The 25,271-nt window shown below is 32.7% G+C and overlaps 1 protein-coding gene and 2 long non-coding RNA genes across 6 annotated transcripts in view; 2 read left to right on the top strand and 1 right to left on the bottom strand.

Annotated features, from left to right (window-relative positions):
- The window catches only part of LOC125503896, a 309,807-nt gene that overhangs the window by 11,952 nt on the left and 272,584 nt on the right, over positions 1-25,271 (top strand). The gene's annotated exons all lie outside the window — the stretch shown is intronic.
- The window catches only part of LOC109540294 (tribbles homolog 2), a 66,879-nt gene that overhangs the window by 11,668 nt on the left and 29,940 nt on the right, over positions 1-25,271 (bottom strand). The window lies entirely within an intron of this gene.
- LOC109540295 lies at positions 7,024-9,816 on the top strand. 2 transcript variants are annotated; one of them, XR_007281147.1, is made up of 3 exons: positions 7,024-7,079; positions 7,166-7,210; positions 9,308-9,816. It is a non-coding gene; the product is annotated as an uncharacterized LOC109540295 (long non-coding RNA). The 2 variants fall into 2 exon arrangements; XR_002172179.2 differs by lacking the exon at positions 7,024-7,079 and having other exon boundaries at positions 7,092-7,210.

Below are 25,271 nucleotides of genomic sequence, written 5' to 3'. Positions count from 1 at the left end.
ATATTGTCAACAAGTTTAAACATCATGATTGATTTTGTTTTTTTATGGTGATTACAACATCATTAGGAAATTCCTTTGTAATTTAAATATGTGGTTGTGTGGTAACATCATTGAAGCAAAATTTCGTTGCCCAATTATTGAACATAATGGGGCCCATTGCGACAATTGATCTCCACATCCTCAATTGCTCAATTTCAGTTTTGAATCGAATCATATCTCGATAGGTTGCGCAAAGTGAATACAATATGAAATTCGACATGAGAATGATGGTGACAAATTGGTTTGGTTTTTTGGGTGTGGACCATTGGCTTTTGTGAAATCATCGCTCCTAAACTGTAGAGGAATTTAAATATTTAGCGGTTGAAGCTGAAACAATTAACATTAGGAAGGGCCATTTTACATTTCAAGTGCATTCTTGCACGTTGGTGGTTTGCGGAATTGTGTACTAAAAACTCGTTAGTATGTTTACTATAATCATTAGACTTTTTACGAAGTGAGACGATTATTTAATGACGCGCTTAATGGGTAAACACAGGTTACGTGCCTAGAGTCAAACCACAAAACTGCGCAGTCAGATTACTAAAAATTGCACAACTTTTTCCATGGAAATCAGAATCTCTATATTCCCATCTTTTATGTCCATTTTAATAGCCCATTGCAAATTCTTCTACAAATAACTATTGCGCATTAATTATTTCCAATTGAAATGTTCGATTTACATACGTCTAATTGCGTCCTAAGAATTTGAAAAATTAGTTTTGCAATCAAACATTTTTAAAAGCATTGGACTTAAATTTGGACAATAGAACATTGACACACATTTTTCCTAAAAGTGTTTTGATTGCCTTTTAAATACAACTCAAATTCACAAACAAGTAAATATTGTTTTGTTTGTGGCAGACTACGTGCCCGGCGTGAGATCACCCTAATGCGAAAATCCCTATCAATTGTGCAACATTGTGGTAGATGAGAATTTAATTAAATGTAGGGACGATATCTCAACAACAGACTGTGTGCTTTGTTGTTGAAATCAATAAGCCGTTTATTTTATAAGCTCTGTATCTAATGTAAATTAATGTTGAAGGAAATAACGCATTAAGAATGTCTATTTGAAAGCTTTTTACATCACCAACGATAACAATAAACAACTTTGTTTTTGTTGCATTTAATTAAGTTTTCTTGATTTTGTTTGTCACTGAACTAGAAAAACATCAACAATCTATTGATTTGCCACTTATTTAATTTTCGTAACGGGAATTGCCTTCGTTGAGCTGCCACCAGCTGCCACTTTCTTGGGTTAAACTTTAGCATAATAATGCCTAAGCGTGTACGAATCCCATGTAGGGTTATTGCAAATAATGGTAAATAATCTTATACTATTTCCGAACAGATGGTGTCGAGCAACTAATAGGTACACTTAAGGTATTTATTGCAAAGCATGTACGAAAAATAGTTGCAATAACTAGATAAATTTATTTAAACATACAAACTGTTCGATCATCACGGTCCAATTATTACTTAGCATTTTTAGTGGGTTCTTTAAAAATAATCTGTAATCGGTACCTGTTGCTGGACCCTGTACACGTTTGAATAAAAACTACCAGTGGCTGAAGAGGCAAGTACAGGGATCCGAATCATTAACGATTACATAAATATAAACATTTGCGGGCTGCAGTAAAAAAGTGGCAAAAAACTGGTCGGACGGGTTACCAGCAAAACAAAGACTTTTTGCTTGCGGTTCAAAAATTTATTGACCCCGAAAACGGTGCGTAATTCGGTGGGTCGAAAAGATCGGACATGGAGAATGCGGCCCAGAGTAGACGAATGGAATTCCTTATTGAACATTGTAAAACGATCGATTATTAGTTCTTTGTTGATGTAAATTTACTTTTAGATGTCAAGGCATATTCGTTTATTATATTGCAACCTCAATCCAAGCTTCTTTGTTCGTGTTTTTGTTATAAATGCTAAATGAGACTTAAATTGTTATCAAATGAGTTTTTCCTCATAAGCAGAACACATCAGCACATTGAACTAATTTAAGAACTTTAATATTTAGCAGCTGAGCTGAGGGTTAAGGAAACGCGTTATATTCGAATATTAGTGCGGCAATAATTGTGATTATAATTCAAAAATAAGGATCGGGAAATTAACGGAGTAACCACTAGAAAAAATATAATTAAAAACAAAACACTAATTAAATCGTTGGCTCATTGCATTAAATCTACAAAGCTCTAGCAGTTTAGGTACGAAAACAAAAGTATAATTTATATCAACCATTTCATTTTTTATTTGCTGTTTTAACCCCATTAAATGCAATAGATGCAATTTTGGAAAATGCCATATAAATATTAACAATAACAGCAATACCAAAAATTTTTTTACGTACTTACTTAAACTTTACGTTAAACGCAATTTGAGTCATAGTTCTTTCAACATTTATGGTTGCATTATTACACTGATGTTTTTCTCATTTTTTTTAGTTTGTTATCAATATTCAGCAATAATTAACATTAACGAACAAATGCATTTGTAGCTTGCGACAATCACTTTTAATTAGCACTTGCAAAATTCTCAAATGCATACATTAAAATGCAAATTCAGGTTACGTACTAGAATCTACATATGGACGGCATATTTTCAGGTAAACATTTGATATCACGTCCTGCAATTCTCAACGTGCTGAAAAAACATTGTACCCATAAGAACGCTAGTGTCCAAGTAACAACGTTGGTTGCCTTAAAAGAGCATATTTCTTCCTGTTAAAACTCGTTTGCGAACAACTGGTCTAGGATAGTCACGGCATACAAGTTCAGACAAGTCTGCAAAATTATTTTGGCTTGAACGATGGGTCAACAGCCTGAAGATTCTATAAAGATCAAGCTTTACGTTTACCTGTTTTTGGATCGAAAGAACGTGAAACGTGAACTTCTTCTAATTAAGGAACGCTTTAAATCATCATTATTACTAGTCGTGAATGGCATTGTTTTGCTTAAAAACTGTTACATGAATTTTGCTTCTACAAGTTCGAGTTGTCCTTGTATCGTCAATTGCTCGTTGTTCATTGACTGGGGACCAAGATTCTCATTTATTTATTTATTGATTTAAGATTTATTTCCCATCGCATGGCCATCGGGTTGCTTCGATATAAATTCCATTATTACTTCATTAGCAAAACATCATGCACAATCAGTACAGTATGTTGTTCGATAAAAAAATGAATGGCATGAAACAAAGAAGACATAATTACATCCTTGTCCACATGTCTTGAATAAAATCATTTTCTTAACTTCAAATTGAAAACTGCATTTTATTGATGCATAAATTGACGTATATTATTTCATTAATCTATTGTGGCTTTGCTTTTCGCAATACTTTTTCGATAAATCTCCAACGACTAATTATAGCACGACTAAATTCGCAAAGAAATAAGCCACTTAAAATGATCAATTAAGCTACAGTTGCCAATTGCTCCCAAAGCCAGCTTCTTATATCTTAATCAATACCAATTAAGAGCACTGGTGGCATCTTTAGTGCTGGTCGCTTAAGCAGAAATATTAGCAATAATACTAATTACTTTCTTTAATAACCTGGTTCAGTCGTGGAAAGTAAATTGAGAAATAAGAAAAATAAAACAGGTGACCTTATCTTATTGCACCTACTTAGATGGCAGTAGAAATAAAAATAATTTATTTCGACTGGGAACTGTTTAATTATCCATGCGTAAGTTAAATACTATTTGGTATTCTTTGCTTGCCATCAGTCAGGAACATCTAAAAAGACACACCCAACGAAGTAATGCAGGAAAAGACAAGTTGCAACCGCTTCTTTAATGTATTAAAATATAATCAAACTGATCTTGCTACTTATTGTGGACACGTTTCTGCTTATGAAAACGGGTTCACAAAGCATTGGTCTAGAATAGTCACGGTTTGCAAGTACAGAAGAGCTTCAACGATGCTAAAGTACATTAACTATAAACGATAGGTCGGTCGGTCGGTCAATAGCCTACACAGCTTTAGAAGGTTTACGTTAAGGTTTGCTATAGCTCGACTAAAAAGAAACAGAAACGTGAAAAATGATGGGCTTTTATGAGAAATTTAAAATGGAAAAAAGTGGCTTCAAGCTCGAGCTGTTCTTCCATTACCAGTTATTTACAGCGGATTAAGTGAGTCATTATTTGCTTGAATCTGCAGTTATACTCAGACAGCGTTTTTTGCATTTTCAAGGTGATTTGGCTGCGAAACGATGCCCATTTTGTCTATCGATCTTTTGCAATGTTTTTGATCTTCCAATAAGCACAGGATTACACATGGTTCATGTTTTCCTTCATTAGACTACAGTATATGTATGACGAGTAGTACACGAGGCATTACTGATGTGTCCAGAAGATTTTTCTTTCGTCTTCAATCAACTTTGTGTTTGGACCAATACTTCAAATAAACCGTGCATTATATTCTTGATGGACAGAGACTATTGTTTATATCGTGTGCATATCTGTGCTTTGGATTATTTTGTCAACTAATCATTTATTGTTATAGAACTATTATTATTGACACAATTTTAAACAGATCGCTGATAAACAAATAGACGTATTGAAATAAGCAATTAGAAAATTAAATTTTTAATAATAGATAGTATTCGATTCACGCATTGTATTATAATTAATCGTTATTCAACGAGATTAATAGCAATTTTGTAACATTTAGGTGCCTACGCAGTGAGATAATACGATTTCCAAACGCCACACATGCACGGAACGCTGGAAGATTGCAAAACAACATTTTCGACATGTGTGTACTCTCTTATCTTGATCCCATTTCGCAAAAAGTTCGAAATATTCGTCCTAGGATAGATAACAGTTTTACACCTTGGTGCACGCTCTATCGTATTCACAGGAATATCCCATGCACATTTTCGGTCCCCGGGCGACTTAAGATAAGACAAATAACGAATGGTTACAGTTTTTAAAATAAATTCAACTTGCAAATATGTCTATTCTTTAGATAAATATGTCTAGAGAATAAAAACATGTTGTCTCATATTGTCAATAAACATAATTTCGAGAACAATTCAACATGACGAGTTTTTAATGATAGATAATTAAATAATCGATAACACGTATAAATAGATGTAGAGTTACGTGACAACATTCAGACAATAACTGCAAACATTTGTATAATTTGCAAAAAAATAAAAAGGAATTGGCTAGATTCTCTTATTATTAGCTCAATTATTCTCGGTTTTTGAAAGTTGGAAAAAATACAAAAGCGCATTTTTCATTATATTCCGCCGAACAACTAGCAGAATTATTGTTTTATAGTGATATCCTGATACTTTTGTCTGCCGATCTAATGTATGCAAATAATTTATTGCCAAGTTAACTTTAATGCAACGGTAGTTATTACTGTATAAGTTACTAAACTGACAACAAAAAGCTGCTAATAAATTTTCACATATCTAATTACGTATGTACACATTTTCTATATGGAAATGACTTATATTGTAAATCAACTATAATAAATTTAGCTGTAGGAAATAACTGGGGACAAATCCGATATACGTTTTTGAACAAAATGAAATCAAAGAAAAAACTAATCTGGGCATTCAGGATGATCTAAAACTGACGGAATTCCTTTGGAAGATTGCAGGGATTACAGAAAAAATAGCTCAAAAATAATTCGGAAAAGAAACTGAGATATAAGCAAAAAAAATAATTAATAATTTTGCAACAATGTTGCTGCAGCTAAATTGACAAAGGCAACAGATGAAATTAAAACAAAACGGACCATTTTTCTGATGAAACTGTAAATGCGTTACTCTCTTTTCTCATCTGATTATTTGAGCAGAAGTTTCAAAATTTAGTTTTTCAATTCAATTTCTACTCAAAGATATAAAATCTGCAATCAATGTAAACTCTCATTACATGAGTTTTATCACTTCACAACATTAGTTATCATTGTTCAAGTTTCTGGTGAAAAAAGTTGAAAAAGTCGTAGAGAAGCAGCTGTTTTTCAAACTGTTACAGCTTGCTAGGGAGTTTGTTCAAAAGTTCGAGGTGAAGAAAAATCTGAGCAAAAACTTTCCATGCTTGGTTTTGGCGCTTGTTTTATCAAACACAACATGCTCTAGATCGTTGCTCATGAGTTTTCTCACATTTTCCTACATTATTTCAGTATCTTCTTTCAGTTGTAAGCTGTCCAGCGCGTTGTATAAGTAGAAAATGTACATATTATATTTAGAGGCTGCTCAAGGGGTAAACTTTATGCACGTTGGACATTGCTATACATTTTAAGTTTAGAAAAGCAACAGCAAAATTGAAAGTTAATCTTCAAGAGTCTTAATTTTTCTCCCAGACGCTCCAAGTATGTCGCAGTAACCCTATAGGAGGGATGCGCCCAGTTCTGAATCACCCTGTATAGTGAAGTTCTATAAAATCTTTTTTGAGTTATTATTTGTGATTGGATTTAATAAGAAATAATGTCTCTTACAGGTTTGAGAGCAAATATTGAGATTAGGGCAAGTTGGGAAACATAAATAGAAAGATCAACGAGTTGTGCAATACCTGTACTGAGCATTTTAAACTGTTTGCACATATCTGAAAAATATAGTCAATATTGGACTTATCTTAATCAAACATGCATTATTGGGAAATGTTTAAATCATTGATAAAAAAACCAAAAGTACAAAAATAAGTTAACTGATATGCGAAACTGAAAGGAAATACTCATCAGCTGAAATGTTAGAAATTATGAAAGGATCACAAAACACACCAGATTTGAATAAGTCGTTTGCTTTCAATTTTGCTAACTCGTTATCTAGATTATCCTCATTTCCATATTCTTGCCATCAAGCACAAAGCTGCGAAATACATTTCTAATCCAATTTCCATATTGCGTACTTCATTAGCTTGAAAGTATCTCTTTTGCACAATAGACTCTAAAACTGGCACTGGAAAAGATTGGCAACACCTTCTGTCTGTATATACACGTATGTACATAATATTGATTTTATTTTTGTTCCCTACATTCAAGCAGAGACCGAGCCACTTGCAACACTCAGAGATTTGCCAATCTCAAGTAGGTGCCAGATTTTAACGATATTTTCAATGACCGGGTCGTATTTAGAATTCTGTTTTGAAACACGACCATTATGTTTGTTATAGGTACTCGGCGAAATCGCTTTGCAATACCAAATTGGTACGTTACAGGTATGGTTGCAATATTTCCCTCATTAATAATAAAACCGTATATCTAAATAATGGCACACATAATACAAAACCAATAAGCTCAAATGGGCTTTCATGTTTAAATTACTTCTAAACCTTTTTTATACCTGATTATTAAGAAAGCAATATTATAAATTTTAAATACAATTAACTATATTTATTTTTTTTATATTATAATAAAAAGTTATTAAAAACGTTCAAATTTTGTCAAACTTTACCGATTCTTGACTATTTTTAGTTGAAATAGTTTTGTTATTGTAGGTAGGTACCTTTCATTTTATTAATCATCAATACGTTCGTTTAACCAGCGTATCTATAAACCTTTTTCTATGGATGTTTTATCCACGTATTAAAGTAAAATATACCCTGCGCCCCACATTTAACGTAAAGCTTAAATATTCCCTAACTTTTGACTGTAAATATTTTACTCAGGACTTGATTTAATTTTAATAGATTTTTTTATCGAATCATAGCATTATACTCATGCACAAAATCTATGTTATGCGATAAGCAAAAACATCTGCGAACAATATGGGGTTGCTCAGAGAGAAAAAAACGGCATTCGATGTTATAGCCTGATGTCTTCTGAGTAATTTGGTTCTTTAATCGTCTGTTAACTTGAGCTATTCGAGAAATATAATTGTTTCTATAAGCGGTAACATTTTCCTCGCAAAATTAAACTTATTTTAATTTGCGAAGAAATTTTCGGACAAAACGGCTGTTCGAAAAACATATCATTACAAGTTGATAGCTCTGTTTACTTTGTCACTCTATGTGCTCTTTCAGCTAAGTTGGTAACGTTTTTGCTTTCCTAAGGATAGGGTGTTCTTATTTTCAGGCCTATGGATATTGTTTTTTATTTTATTTCTTTGCGAAATGACAGGGCCACAAAATAAATAAAGTTTTAACTGGTAAACAACTTTTGGTTGCACAGTTTTCTTGGGAATAACAAGAAAAGTTGTGAGAAATGTGACAGATCATAAAAAAACGAATATATCTCAAGAATGTGAAGTTTGTATGAAATGTACAAGAATTGAGCTATGATTCGGTAAAAAAGCTATTGAAATCGGAGCATGAATGCAAAAATTTTAACAGTGAAAGGTTAGTAAATATTTAAAATATGGGATCAATTTGCAGTGCAGTGTATAAAGTTAAGTAAGCTAAACTAATAATAAAAAGATCATTTCCATCAAAATGTTTTTCTTGGTTTTTGAGATCACATTGCAGATAAGATTTCCGAGAAATACAGTAAAATTGGTTGTAAAATTCTCCCATTTATTAACAAGTACTTGACGTTTTTACCGATTGGCAATAATCAATTACATAAATGTGTATATCTAGATATGCATTTCGTGGAGATGAATGTTGAAATGTGCATGCGCATATATACACCTAATGCAGTTGCAATAGATTTTATTTTTACACAATTGTAACTGATTTATAATGATTCAATTTCATATTGACCCAGTTTGTGGTAACCTTGCCTTGAAGCGAGAAAAATCGGATTTTTAATAAACCAACGTGCGACTGGAATTAATGAGACAATCTTAATCAATGGAAAATCATTGAAAGTGTAGGATGCGTGCATTTATATCGCTCTAACACAAACGAATTGTTTAATTTCAGTTGTAGGTATTTGTCAAATTTGAAATTCGCACGATGCGTTTAGTTTTAGTACAGAGTAAAGGCGGTCAAAATACTGTTGTGATAGATGAGGAAAGCTTTGTAGTAGTTTGGGTAACAATTTCCACGTGTAAGTTACACGTGGAAATTGCCTCGATTTTGTCATGATTTTTTAATTTTTAGTCATTGACAATGAAATGGCTTCTGTTTAAGATTTTCAATTTCAAATGTAGTTTAAATAATTAAACCGCTCATTTTGGGCCATGGACGATTACGTATGATGAAAATTGCCATAAAAAAGCAACAGTTGAAATTCTTTTTCCATTCATTTTGCTACACATGCAGTTAGAAAAATTGTGAACTTGATAAAAATAATTAAGTCTATTGAATCCGTAGTGTTTTGCATTTGCTCAAGATTAACACAATTTATTTGTTTTTTCTTTCTGTTTGTTTCAGTTTATTATGCGATCCGAAATCATCTTTAATATCTCAAAATCCGTCCAGTGCTTAGCAGCCAACATTTGAAGATTTTACTATTTTCTGGAATTTCAAAAATTATCTCTCGTTACCTTTGCTACCTCTTTGCAGATGGTTGACGAAACATTAGATTTTATGGACAAATACCTTTCTGTTGGTGTTGCTTTATTTGTGAACTTACTCCACTTTTCCTGTTACTTATCTATTAATCTTTCCTTTTGATTTTTCGGTTTTTTAAAGAAAATACTTTAACTATAAAATTCTGTTAATTTGGCAGACGTAAATAATGAAACCATTTGCAGCTGCTTAAAAGCCTTGCGTCGATCGGCGCCTGAAAGCAAATTACGAAAACTGCACAGCATTTTAAGCAACTGGTTATATGATGGTGCTTTCTTGCGCTTAATTTGGCCGATTTGTTATTACATGGAGAAAAGCAATCCAAACATCAAATCCAATTTTCTTATGTAAATACAAAAATAATGGTGCAATTTAAATTTTTATTACTTACGAAGAGAACACCGTCGAATTGCAATCAATCTGTCGACTGCTTGAAAACATTCGACACGGTTATTACTTTAAGGAAACAAATACGAAATGCAGAATAACACGCAGCTCCCGAAGACATGAAAAGGCTATTTGCCTCTAGGCCGAGCACCAAATAAAATAAGCCAGTCTGGAGCCATTTGCAAAACAAAATAAATCCTCTTGATTCAATCGCTAGTCTACCGTATGGCTTTGCAGTGCTCAATCGCTGTCATCTTCATTTCAAGGCCTTGGTGGGAAGGTCCTGAGGCGTGCGGCATCGATCACGGAAGTCTTCGGCAGCAGCCTTGGCCGCCGCACCAGCCTGATCTAGCTCCAGTCGATGACTTCGGCGGTCGCGCGCAATCTGGGGCACTTCCGCATATCTATGCGCTATTATAACTACTAACTACATGTTAATAGTATTTGGCCTAGACGAGGACGCTGTTGTGTTTTCCGCGAATCCATCGGACATGTAATGTGCGAGAAGTCCATTAAGTTTAACTTAAAAACGGAATGTCTTGCCTTTGCCATCGAGTATACGAATATTTTTTCAGTCTGATCTCGTTTCCAAGTATACAATAATGGGTACAAAATATCAGGATTCCACCCAACTTCCCTTGCTGTTATCAACAAAGTTGCAACATTTGAGGAAATTTCGCTTTTCAAAGTTTGCTTTTAAAATTATTGCATTTTTAGGGGGAGCTACTGGGTTACTTGCGTCTACGCGTTTTCAATTAAATAAAATCAGCTTTGTAAACAGCAAATTAAACAATTGACGATTAATTACATTTCTTCATAAAATGTAATTTATTTACGACTTAAGTAATAAAAAACGCTAGTTAAATGGATAATAATTTTTCAAATAGGATTATGTCGACATAGCTAAGACGAATATTGAAGCAAATTCAAAACAAGAAAAGAAAGAAACAAGAATGGGGTTTTATTTTGTTTTTTTGGAGAAGACTATAAGAAACTGAAACAACTCAGAACAACTATCAAACAAGTTAAATTGATACACTGAAAAGGTACAGTGATTCGTAAAATTGCAGATCTTTGTTTTTGTCTCGCTCTAATTTTATCAGAAATAAATACTAAATTGGATGCCCTTATTATATCCGATCTCAAAACAATATCTACATGAACCACTTCTTTCTCATCTACGAATTATTTCAATTTATTGTTTCTCCTTTGCATATAAAGATACGACTTCCAGCGGTTATCAAAGATTAGTGAAAATATTTCCTATGGACCATTACTTTTTGACATTATTAATTAAACGCCTTGTATAATAATAATCGATGTTATTCTTCAATTGACTTTCGTATTACAAAGATGCTTAGATAAAAGCTGGCAAGATTTATGTGCAAATTCTAAGTGTTCTAGTATTCCTCTCGTGATTAATATTAGAATCATTCTTTTCATTATCTGCTTATTTTTTTGCCTAAAACTGTCTAAATCACTTTGTAGTCAGTGGAAAGTGTTGGTCGATTCTTTGATTCTTGAATAATTTTAATTGATGTCAACATTTGCTTTCAAGAAAAGTAAATTTTGTGCGAGATTTTCAATTGGAATAATTTTGTTAAACAAAACTGTTTTCAAATTATATTTTTCTCTTCGCTCTCGCTTTCATCCTATTCTATCCTTTGAGTGTGTATAAAACATTTAACTCCATAAATCGCTATATAACTGCAGAAGACTTAAAAAATAAAAAGGTAATAATTTTATAAAAATAAATCATCATACTATTGGTAACAGCTCTATATTAAGAGAGTAAATCAGCCTCAATCAGACACAAGCATACAAAACTACAAAAAGTAAACTTTTCTAATGAATGTTTTTCATGTTTAATCAAGCAATAAGCAGTCAAGGGTGTGGTTTGCAAAATGTTAGAACAAACACACCTGGTACTGCGGATTATACCAAGATTCGGAAAATTGTTGGCCAATAATTAAGATAAAGCTTTGTCAACATCGTCAAACTTTGGATTTGGCTAAGACATACAGTAAGCTTTTAAATAGATTGAGGAACTGATAAAATCGTGAAAAATGACCACACATTGCACAGAATTCTGTTCGTGTGTAAAAAATAATATTTCAGCTCGCAACCCATACCAATTATAATAATAATTTTGATTTAATACAATTGATATTAACATCATAAGTAATCGTTCAATAATTTGGGTTTTTGATAAAAAAATACTTAGGACGTAAGTGTATAATGCGCACAATTTCAATACCGAACACATAAAGTAGATAATGATTTAAAAAAACGTATAGGTTTCGAAATAGATATGGAAAAATCATTACTGCTTGAATATTGCCACAAACCCGACTCAAATAGTAAGGATTATTGGGAATTTTGTTCATCAACACTTAATTAATTGGAATGTCGATAAATATGCAATCATATCTGGTAATTACATTGAAATATAGTTGCTTCATTTTTATCTGCACATAATTTCATGCAAACAAACGGCATTTTTACTCTTTTGAATATATTTGCGCAATAGTACTTGATGCTTGTATTAAGTATTAAGGGCTCCAAACTTTCTACTTGCTCTTTGCTCAAAAATTCTATACTCGTTTATTTGATTACTGTTTATTCAATCAATACAGTTGGAAATGTGAAAATTGCTTTTCTGCTTCCTTCTCTGTGTGTGAATGAAACGAATACATGCTACTGACCGCGAATGTACTATATGAATCTTTCTCTCTTGACCTCCTTTAATAAGGTATGAAGAAATTTTGGATTCGCATGGGGTCAGGCGAGGTCGCTTAATAACGGAAACGTTTACGAAATCGCGATGTACAAACACTTCTTAATTAATTTGGACATAAATGATCATCTCGTACATGTCACGCAAGATTAAGAATATTTAAAATGTAGCAAGACACTAGCTGCTTTTAGATTTGATGAAGAAATTCAATTGAGATTCCGCTTTTAGATGTTTGAAGTAATGGCGAAATTTGGTGATTGACAGAAAATTTTATATTCTGGCTTATCTTGTGCGATAAAATTTATGGAAACTGCTACATCTTGGAAATCTCTAAACTAGTTTTTTTTTAAGATTCAGTTTTCGATTTTAATCTTATAATTATTGCGAAAACTGCCGTTTATGTAAACACGATATCGCAAAAGAAATGTGAAATGTGTGAAGGTTCATTGACTTGGCGAACGACCCAGCTAAATAAATTCACGATACCTTCGTATATCTAGGTTGAAGCGTCTTGTTTTGATAAAAAAAAGCGGATATGACCTCAAATCGTTGATAATTAGCATGCCGACTTTGAATTTTGAGGTATAGTCGATATGCTAATCTGTGAAATGCTTTTATGACGATATGAATGCCCAATATATGGTAACTCCATTAATATGGGTATACCCATTGTTAATAAATTTTTAGTTGTTTAATTAAACCATTAAAACAGTCGAGCTTTTTGCAATTTAACTTGGCTCATTTGCATATTCTTACAGTAGTACATTTGGAAAACTTCGGTTCTGATGACAACATCTGGTTTCAAAAATAAATATGTTAAATTTTTCCACAAGCTTAAAAATTATACGTCATAAATAAACGGTGAAATCCTAATTAATAAGAGTTAGAAAATTACCTCAGAGAGCAAATCTAAAGGCATCATGCAGTGCTTTATACACGCAGGATGAGCACACAATATACATAATACATTCGTTATATTTATTTCAATTAATTCTGCCAAAAGAATAATACTCTACGTTTATATTAATAAATACACAGTTTATTTAGCTTTAAATGTGTAAGTCAATGTATGGACAACGAAACATCCTACAGATAAAGAAACAAAGCGAAACAACTAGTAAATTAAATCCTTGTAAATGTGCCATTAAGAGACATTCTTGTGGTTCAAAAGCTAGTCGGGCTATCAGGGAATGTATCGTTCGATCAATTGTGTTATTTATAAAAGCAGAACAAAGCACTTCTAAAATTGTTCATTCAACAAAGTCTGGTAGTATTCTAGGAATTGTTCGTACCAACTAAACTTTTTTGTTGCGTTTTATTGCCTAAAAATTTTAGATTTTCTTGTAATAAATGCGCAGTAGCGTTGATCCTTTTCAACTAGTTTCAATGGGTATTTCATATGTAATTATGTTCTCTTTTATAATTTTATTATTGTTATTGAGGTAATTATAGAGAACGTAATTACTACTGGAAAAGATAATTGTAAAGTAATGATTAGTATAATTAAATTAACGCAAATGAGATCGCAAAAGCTTTTAGACATCAACCAATAATGGTTCTCTTTTACTCAATCAATTCTTGTCACAAATAAGACCCATAATTACCATCTGAGTAGCCAACAAGTTATTTTAATGATAAAACTCAATGTTCGAGGTGAAAACCATATGCAAAGCGGTTGTAAACATTTTATTCGGCAATTAAAAACAGCACAAAAACTAAAACCAGTTTTTCTGTCGGGTAAAAATTTAAGATTGATTTTATAATAAGCACTTTGTCATGTTTATGAAGTAATCTGTGAAATTCATCACCAATTACAGCTTACTGGCCATTGAAAATACTATTTTGTGATTTTCCATAAAAAAATTACAAACTTTCACGGCTTTCTGCTTCACAAATTCTCGTAATTTTTATCGCCTTTTGATAATATTACAGTCATTTTAAATCGAGGTTTGATGCACTTCCCCGTTGATCGCTTCCCACCCGATTTCTTTTCCCTTGGTTCGGAGTTCAAGTTTTCACTTTTACACAATTGACTTCTGTATGTACTTCGCTTTCAGACTATATGTTATTCAGCTGATGAGCGAATGCAACCTGAGTTGAGCCAATGCTTTCTATTGATGGGTTTTGAAGTCTTTGAACTTAAATCGGCTGGAATTGTTTTACCATCCGTTAAAAAATGCCGTTTGCTTTCCTTCTTCAACAATCTCAAACAATCCAGTTAATTAGGACAGAAAAAAACAATCAAATTACTGTCTCGACCAGGTATCATGCGTCTGGTCGCGTGGCAGATGTTTGGAACACTTGAGCAACCCGATGGAAAAAACCTTAAATGCCCGAGGCTGAAAAAAGGTCTTGCATTGAGGGCAGATAAAGAGCAAAAAGGAGATATAATAGAAAACTGGCAGATGCAAGCCACAGTGGGAGAGAAACAGGTATATCAGGTGATATGTGTAGGAGAGAAACACACATATTAGAGAAAATTTATTTGGCTTGATCGTTTTGAGATCTAAAGCTGTAAGAATTTTATTATCATGGATTTTTTGTTAAAAAAATACCGACCTGAACACAAAAGTACTGTACGTAGGTGCAACATCCACGCTAAACACTGGTTATTTTGCAAATTATTTCAATGTGGGGGTTTAATGCCACTTATTCGGGACATCTTGCCATGCCCAGGTAAAAATCTGACTCAAGCAGCTGCTCGGCGCATAAAAGATACCCCACATGGCACACGCATCTATACTATTATTGGTATTATCCCCTAGACCTTTGAGCGATCGAATCAAATCGAAACAGTATCATTATTTCGTTTTCATTGAAGGAATCGCTGGAATAGAATTATACGCATAATTATATATGTTAGACATAATTTTAGATAATAATGTTGGCAGCACAGAGGAATATAACACGCACATCATCAAACTTGTTTATTGAGGAAGCGCTTTCTATAATTATTTAATTGAACGAAATAGTGACAAATACGAAATAATACAAGAATGCATTTCTCTTGATGAGTGGTTTATTAAAAAGGATCATTATTGTCTTTAGTATTTCTGTGATTTCATATTAACTTTATACAAATGTTTTGTTCTTCTCTTAATGCAAGATCCATCAACACTTTTAGAATTTTCTGAGAGCATCTGGCTAAATGCAATTGAGCATGGTGTTATATACGTCAAATATACAACTGGAGTCAAAGTTTGAAAGTAGAAAAACAGTAAAGAGCAGATATAAATACTGCTGAAGAAACTTAAATGGCAAAATGGCACAGACGTAACCAGCAACTAAAGTGATATCGATTCAACTTATTTTTTAGGATATCTAAGCTATAACGAATAAAAACCCTCGAAAATTTCAAACTCACATGTTTATCTCAACCAAAAAAACTTTATTGTAAATTTGGAAGGAAATAAATTTGAACTATTCAACTATTATAATTTTCCAGAAATCTCAGCCTGAAAACACTTCCATAAAGAATAATAATGTACAAATATCCATTTTCCATTAGTATATCTAAACCCAGAACCATACAAAGGAAATAAAGAACTTTATTTATCGCACATCTAAACATGATTTTGCTCTAATGAATAGCGGAAATGATTCAACAATTTTCGAAAAACAACTGCTAATCAAAGAACCAAAAGAAATGAAAAATTAAAAAGCATGCTTATATTTTATTAAATACAGATAACGGTGCAGCTTAATGTTCGGTTAATTTGCACAACATCATGAATCCGTAGAAAACCCACGAAACATACAGTTACATTGAGTTCCAACATCTTAATTCGAGTCACGAACCAGTATAGTTTCTGTCAATTAAAACTATACGGACGAAATACTCTAAGTAAACGTTTACAGGTTTGAATTCCATACTTTATATTCAATTGAACAATTTCATTTCACGCTCTCTTGCATATTCTGGTGATTCAGTACATCCGTACAGCCTGAGCCTAAAACTAGTAAATACAAAATGTAACCAATTGCTTTCATATACCTAGAACGCACTGGAAAAAACACCTTTCGGCCACAACTAAAGCGAAGACATTAAGTCTGCACCCCAATTTGCTGAAGAACAGTTCGAGCTTTAAGAACCTAAAGCGAAAAAAAACTGTAAAACCCGAGTTTAAATACCCTTGACAGCCAATTTCGAAACTATAACTGTGCCTGCCGGATTAACAGTTCGCTTAAACTTCGACAGTTGGAAAGTTGCACCATCCTAGGCATAACACTACTACTTTCTTCGGTCTGGCCGATGACCCAACGGTAATTATTGGTGATAGCTAAATCTAGACCATGCTAAATCGAGAGGTGTGAGATCCGACCGACCATAAGGATGCAATTTCATTGAGACCAGGTTCGATGAGCTTTGCAGAATGATTAACCAAGTAAATAGTGAAATTTGCGAATCATTTTAGATCGGCGATTTTTAAAGAAAATGTCCTCGTAGTTGCTCCAAGTGTTCCAAAGGGATAAAATGTTGTATACTATGAAAAAGCTCTCACTAAAAATGATGCTGTGAATTTAACTGAACGAAAATGGTTGAGTGTATTTAGTTCAAAATATTTCGCTCTCATAATTTTTTCATATTGAGATGTGAACTTTGATGTAATGTCTCTTCTACGTCCTGTTAAAGATGCAAAAAGAGTCAACTGCTCAAGAAAACCAAAGGAATTTAAAACATATTCAAAAGCTCAAAAGCTTTGGAAGCAGGTCCGAGCAGAATTAAGCTCTGGACAAGCAACACAAGCAGAAAACTTAAGAACTATTTCAATTTTTATCACCCATAAAGCTTCACTCTGAAGTAAACTAAAAGTATACAAAGGCAACATAATGTTCTCACATTATTCACATTTAATTCAAGCATACATATTCTTCAAGCCAACCCTGAAGAAATAATAGTAGCCTTAAGTAATTTTTTGCAGATATTGCAATCGATCCAATCTCCTCTGCATAAACTTGCCGACGTGGTTCGATGTTGGTCTAATCGTTAATAACTCTGAAAGAGATCTCTTGAATTCTATGCTAATTTTCTCAAGAAGCTGATGAAGCGTTAATTGCTTCATTAAGTGCTTATAGATTTTCATCTCTCTGATATTAAATGGGAAATTATCTTTCCCCTTGTTCTTTTTTGTCGGATTCCTACCACTTTCTTATCATGACATGGCGCAAGAGTTATTGATCCCAATTAGCTGTGCCAAAATTTGCAAACATTTCTGTTGTACTGAAGTTAAATCTCGAATCTCTCTACTACATGAAGTGACGGCTCCAAGATTGGCTAATATTAACTTACTTTACCATTCTACCATTAATTCCATTTTACCACTTTGACTCCTGAATAAACCAGATCGATGAACAAAAAAAAAGAAAAATTGGTTAATCAAAGGATTAAGAATCGCTATAAAAGTTGAAGCGAATATTAACAATAAAAACCGACTGGTAATTGAAACAAAGAGCAATCGGTGTTTTTCGTGGCATAATTTTTCTGATGGCTTTTTCGGCGGATGAAAATCTTTCGATTTGACTATGCGGTTTCATCAGCACTCAAAGCCGCTTATTATATCGATTAAAAAGTCCTTTGTTTAGCCGCTGTTATTGAGAATTGACTTGTTTCAATTTGCGTTATGAAATACGTAGCACTTTGTCTTTATGCGTCGTAAACAATCACCGTAGCAATAAAGCCCAGGGCAACTTGCTACATGTACAGGTATACATGTCTTGTGCAATTGAATACTGCTATTTTTCTTGTCAATGAAATCAAATAAATTTGCAATTAATTAAACATTTAGTTAATTGGTTTATATTTCGCCATCGTACACCGAGAAGTGCGGTAGTCTAGTATGATTTACACTAAAAACACATTTAAAAATCATAAAAAAAATTTAAAATTTATTCCGTGAGGACAACATTTGCAGTATATAAAGACTTGGAAGACCTGGCTAGATTTTGTAAAGCAATTGAGTAGCGACTATTCAGGTGGGCGAAAATCAATTAAACATGTGTGCTTCAACTGGTGGTTGTTAAACCTATCCAGAAACGCGGAAACTTAATCCATATTATTAAAGACCTTCACATGAACGTGTTAGTTATAAATACCATCGTACGTGTGTGCACAAGTTTGAGTTCCTGTTGGAAAAACAAAACAAAACATCGTTGTGTAAACGAAGGGCGATCAATAAAATTTGTGATTAACATCCGTGTAACGACAAAAATACCGATATTTTATACAACGCAGCCAAATACCTGAAATAAATCTACCAGAGTCCGTGACCGTGAAATTGGTTGTTGTGTTCAATGATGAGAGAAGAAAAATCTTGGAGCTCGGTGTATTTGAAATCAGGAAAGTTATTTTTTGTATACAGTCACCGATCGAAAAATAAACGGATTAACATAAAAGCGTGTAGTGTGCAATAGAAATGTTCAATATTAATTCCGCAATTCCGAATTTAATGAATTTTATTAGCGTCTTCCTAATCAAAGGAACTACGTCCGGAATCGGTTTATACAAATGGAGTTGATGCAGTTTTGGTTCCAGAGCATAACTTGCAAAAAGCATTTAGAACTATTTTAATGGATTTTGCAAGAATCGCATCGAACAAGAACTGCAAGACAACCAAACCCAATTTTCTTAATTTATGACTACCCACAATATGGCTCGATGATGTTAATTACGAACTAAGTCTATTACATCATTTACTTCTAAAAACAATAATGTGAGTAATTGTTGAAGTACTAATAACAATAAATGATGTCATGTACATGTATATAATTGCTCAAATGATAAATAATATTAAATAAAACAGCACAAAAAAGGTGTTTTTTTCCTGATGTTGCTTCTATGAATTAAAAAGTAGGATTATTCGTTCGTTTTACTAGTTTCGAGACTTAAAATAATTAATTGATATCAGGACTCCTAAAATTCATATTCATAACTTCAACAAAATAGTCTTCGTTAATAGTTCATAATGGATTTTGCAAAAGTTGATGACACGAACCACAAAATCACACAAATTCTAACCATATGTTCAATAGCACGTCACGCATCTAGATCTAGATGTTTATCCGAATGTTAGCTTAGACGTTAACATAATCAACTAATTACTATACTCCAATTAAACTCAACCGGTCTGATTTTTGGAATATACAAAATATGTTGTTTAGATGTTTTGAAAGTTATTTAATAGCACATATATTGTGATTTCAATGGTCAAACACTGTTACGTAAACGATTATCGATTTTATATAGGTTTGGTTAGGCAGTAATAAAAGTTTCAAGTTTTCGCCCATCCACTTTTGAAATTATAAAAAAAAACTATTAAAAATGGAATATTATGTGAGGCCAACGATCTTTACAAATACTACTTTACTCAGCCATCATTTCGGGTCTGGAAGTAAAAAAGCACACGTTTATTTCCACCAATAAAAGCTGTTGAGGTAATGAATATTGCCTGCCCAATAAATCATTTAAACCCATTCAAGGGCACACTGAGTGGACTTGAATTGAAAGAAAGTTAATGTTGTAAAATACGAAATAATTGCCTACATCATCAATATGAAAAACTCATTTATACAGTCTGCCAAACAAAAATTTCAGATATTAGTTGCGCAATTGAAGGTTAACTAACATAGGTAATAAAATAATTTACAAATATCGACATTATATTTGCGCTTAAAGGCCATTTATGAAATTATTAAGAAATTTGTAATAAAAAACAACACTGTTGCACCTGGTTGCACTTACAAAGCAATATGTTTATACAAAGGGCTCCAAATGCATCTTAAGAGTTTCAAAAATACTTGCTTATTACAAAAATACTCCAGTTTTTCTAAAACACGTTTTCTGCCAAGCTTCCTTTACTAATTTGGAATTTATGAGAAAAATGTGGGATTTATGTATTTCCAAACCAGCCCACAAGCTATTGAATAACGCGGCATAACACCGCGCGCACAATAATAGCGATAATTATTTTTAATTTCTCCACTTTTCTGTAACATTCCGCAAATGCGTTTTTTGCACTTTCTTTCCGCAGTCGGGCAATGCACCGTACCAATTTTGTTTACGCGAATCTGCGATTGTCCTATGCAAGCCTATAGCTTTCTCGAACCACTATTATCTTAACTGTGGTTTCATAAAATTAATCGATTAGTTGTAATTTTTTTTCGTAAAAAAATGCCTCTCCAAATATTTAATACTGCGGATTTTTTGAAAAAGTTACTTGTAAATTGCTGTCAGTATCGGGATTGACATGGTGGAGATCTTGCAATCCGTCGATTATACAAGAATGTTTTTTGATTTAACACATTTTTGTTGAACTATTGCTTTAATCAAACTTTTTGTCTTAATATAATATTATTTTTACTTAATCATATATAGAAATTAGTCAGAAGAATCAAATAAAAAAGTACACAATTTGTCCAATTAACAACATACCAAATTCACTTTTGCGTTTATTCTGCCTTGTGTTCTCAATAAATCACTTTTCTTCTAGTTTTCATTAAATATTTCCATTGAAAGTTCTCATTTCAATTCGTTCATTTATAAGAAAAGTAATATCAAGTAAGCAAATTAATTAGAAAAAACCATACTTGTATAAGTATATCTTGCAAGAAAACGTCTAAAGCATGTTTTTGAAAACATTACCTTTATTTTTGTTCAACTGAATGATTGGCACGATTATATGATAAATTTATTGGAAATAGTTAAAACTGTTGAAAACAGTTTCTACTTGATTAGGCAGAATTATTTCTAAACGAGTAAATTTCAAGTAAAACTATGGATACTGTAGATATTATATAAACAAAAAATACATATGAAATAGTAAAAACTAAAGCAGTCAATATGGATTTCCGAATATTTAAGTGAAAGTCAATTACTAATAAAAAAATTGAAAAAAACCCATTCCGAAACGATGTATGATTCTATTAGGCGTTACGGTGAAAGACATAATATTACATAGTGATTATTATTTCAAATATTATTGGGCATTCACTTGACCGAATGCAGCTTTCCGTAAAGAGCTAATAATCTCAGTCTCAGTCAGTATCTCAACACCATCCCTTCACAATGTTCGTATTATGTGAATGAAAGAAAGAAATGAAAAAATAGATCAAACATGAAAGGTAAATGTTCAACAGTCGATTCCTGTATTCAGGCATAAGAAGAATGAACATACATATTTAAATAAATACAATTTAAAAAAATGGAGCCGGTTTCCACAGATACATTTTCACCAATATTTTTTGTTTTTTCGACATATTTTATATTTTGATACACACAATATGATATTATATCCATCTAAACTCAACAGAATGAAAGTTACACAGCTAAATTTTTCTTAATTTTGGAACTGGATAAATTATGATTGCGACAAGCGATTTGGTGTCTATTTGAAACATTATTGAGCTTCATTTGTTTTTTGTTTGAGTGTCAATAAAAATTAAGTATCTCAGATAATGTTTCTACAGTGCCGCAAATGAAAAAATACAAAATTTTGCAAAGTTTGGAATGCGTCTAGTTGGACACAAAGTTTTTTGGATCTCAACACCAAACATTTAAAGATAAAACAAATAGCTCAAAATGACTATTACATTTTTCGGTCATCTCTTTTGTTTACATAGTGGTCTCAAAAAATTATCTTTTGGTCTTGCAGCGGTAACTTTTCTGCCCTTAGTCCGATTTTCACGATCTTGAGCTCATGTTAAAGCTAAAACTTCATGGACAATTTAAAACGCTAATTCGATATCCAGAGTTGCATAAAAAATTACCCAAATCAGAATTTCTGCTAAAATTTCTGTTTCTGAGAGATTTTCAACTAAGGAAGTTCACTGAGTAGGTACGTCAGATATTTCGTTCATTCATGCAACCCGATGTACTGAATTTTTTTTCGAGTGCAAAATTAGCTTAAACATGAGCCTTATTTTTTTGTCAATTGGTTCAAAACAAAAAATGATAATTGCATTACTAAAAAGTTGTTTTTTTAAAGACTACTCTCTTACTTACGTACATAGACTACTTGCATTTTTTGGCCCAGAAACGTGTAATTTCGATTGAACAAACTATAAAAGTCTAAGAGCTGTTTTACGGAATAAAATTACGCTCAGAATAGATTTCTGATGTTTAGGCTCTGTACGAAGTTATCTAAGATAAAAAAATAAAAATTTTTGATCGCACAAAAAGCTACCTTATAAACAACAGAACTTTTTCAGTTTTTCATGTATGCACATTCATTTTATCACATTCATTGTACAATTGTGTTTATTTCCTTATTAAAAACAGTGAAGCAATTGCAGAACATCGGTAGGCAATAAATCACTTTACGCTGCTGATACGAACCAGTCTTAATCGATTTTTCAACTGGGTTGTACCATTTCAAGTTCCCAACCTGCATTAATAAATAATGCGTAAGATAGTTTTGAAATTTCATATTAGCATTAACGCACCATGAGAACAATCAGAAATGCAAATTTTTGCTCGATTCCTAAGGCAATCCATTAATTTTTGACAATAGGTTGATTTATGCCGTTACACTGTGCTTTCAAATATGTGATTAGATTTGCTAATTGAAAAATAGCAAAATAGAATGAACATGTTCTTGGGTAACAAGTAGGGTGATTTACACCAACTTCTTAGTTAAAGTTTTTGAAAGATTCTGGTCAACATTTCAGTATCCGGTTATGATTAACTGATGCATTTAAAAAACAGTAGCATTGATAGAACAATATAAAAACATTATGTTTAGTAAATAAGAATATTACATTAGTAAATAAGAAGGTTCAGTAAGAGAAAAAGGGCAAATCTTCATTTTGCCTTAATGTTGAAGAGTTGGGGAGATGACCACAGCTATATTTGTAAAAATTCGTCAGTTCTACCGGATGTATTCCATTATCGTATCTAGGATGGCAACTTTTGTTAATAAATAACTTGAAGTGTAATTTAGTCATGCTAATTTCGAAACATACATATGCTTGAATGGCAACTGAACGAACTTTAACCTTAATAATATTTGACCAGCATTTCCTTTCTACGCCCATGGAAAAGATCGCACACGTTCCGCAATCGCCGTCTAAAAACTCATTAATAATTTGACCGATATTTCAATAACATTATGTATGCATTCGCTCTTCCTCAATAGTGCAATGTACTTGACTGGAGTTCCGTCTTTCTCCTACATAAATCTCTGTTGTAATTCATATTAGATACTGTGCGCAACTTCAACATTGGAAAACACCCAGTTTTCGATTAGCTAAATACCATATAACATTAACATCTAATTAAAATAATCGTTTCAAATTAATTCTGAGGATGTAACCAAGTCAATTAAAATAGAAGAAAATTAATAATTATTATCTAATCTGAAAACTTGAAGCAAATAAATTAACACAAAATGTAAGTAATTTAAAGCAAACTTAACCGGATCTATTGCACAAGCTTTCTAGCGAGCTTAGGAAAACGGTTGCACCTGCAAAGATGTTTGCAAATCGACCCAAAGCATGCCTTTAAATTTTGAAACGTTTACGTAAGCAAACCGTATTCCTGACGATTTCAAAACGAGGATTATTAATAAACCTGAAAGCCCTAATGAAATAGGCTGCAACCTGCTTGTAAAATGAAACTGATCTCATCTGTATCTGTTTCTCTGAAGCCAATTGGTGGGGTTTACTGCAAATCGAAGTCAAATATTCAAATGGTTTTTACACAAGTTGTTGCACGTCGTCAAACATTTATCGGATTTTCTTTGAATCTCATTCTTCTATCGAAAGCCCACGATTGGTTGACTTAACTTCCATACCACCTTTGCAAAGCGACCCAATTGGAACATAGAAACCGAGTAAAGCCAGGAATATCATATGCCTTAATGGCACGTCTATGTTTTGAAAGTTAACTTTATAACATGCGTTACTGAAACCAATTGGGCTACTGTAGGAGTTGACTGAGTTACATGGGCTTTAAATCACGTGTTGGTTTATGGGTGAACGATGACATTTTTGGGTAAAAGCAGGTAATTTGAAACCTTTAAGCCGGTTGCGTAAATCCGATCTTCAACGAAGCTTCTTAATGCTGATATATAATCCCGTTGAAATAAATATAAAGCAAAGTGTGGTCCATTAGAAGAGTTCCGTATAGTCTGATGTTGCTTTCCAGGTTTTATTAAGAATTAAAAGTAAAAATCAAAGGTGAGTTATTATGATTCCGGGCGTATGAGAGAAAGAGCTACAAAGACAAAATAATGCGACACAAAACTTTATCCTCCAAGTAACTAGGTTACACACCATTAATGCAATTATGAACGTAAAACCGCCCAAAAATTTTGAAAAATAAAAAACCTTCGATATTACCAATATGATTATATTGATTATCCAATAATTTAACACTTTTTATGTTTCCCAGTACAATTGCTTCCGTGAATGGATAAGTTACATTTTTCATTGGGACATTTTCAAGTTTTTCTTCAGTTACCTTCGTTATTCAAATATACATATTGGCTAATACTCTGGGGTCGAGGAATTCGGATCAAATTTAAACCTAATGTGCTTTAGAAAAGAGTTGCCTTTTGTGAAGAAACCGATTTGTAACTGAAATTATTCTACGCCTCTGACAAAATTCCACCAAAAGCTGAATATTATAAAACAGTTCGGCATTGTATAATTTTTGATGGGTTATCTGTTGGTTTGCAAACCAGACATTGCAATGTGTAATTTGCGCCG

Source organism: Dendroctonus ponderosae, unplaced genomic scaffold (assembly GCF_020466585.1).
Source record: "Dendroctonus ponderosae isolate FM_Combo_2020 unplaced genomic scaffold, Dpon_F_20191213v2 Dpon_F_20191213_3, whole genome shotgun sequence".
NCBI lineage: Eukaryota > Metazoa > Arthropoda > Insecta > Coleoptera > Curculionidae > Dendroctonus > Dendroctonus ponderosae.
Note: the sequence above shows the minus strand (reverse complement) of the source record. Positions and strands in the feature narration are given on the sequence as shown.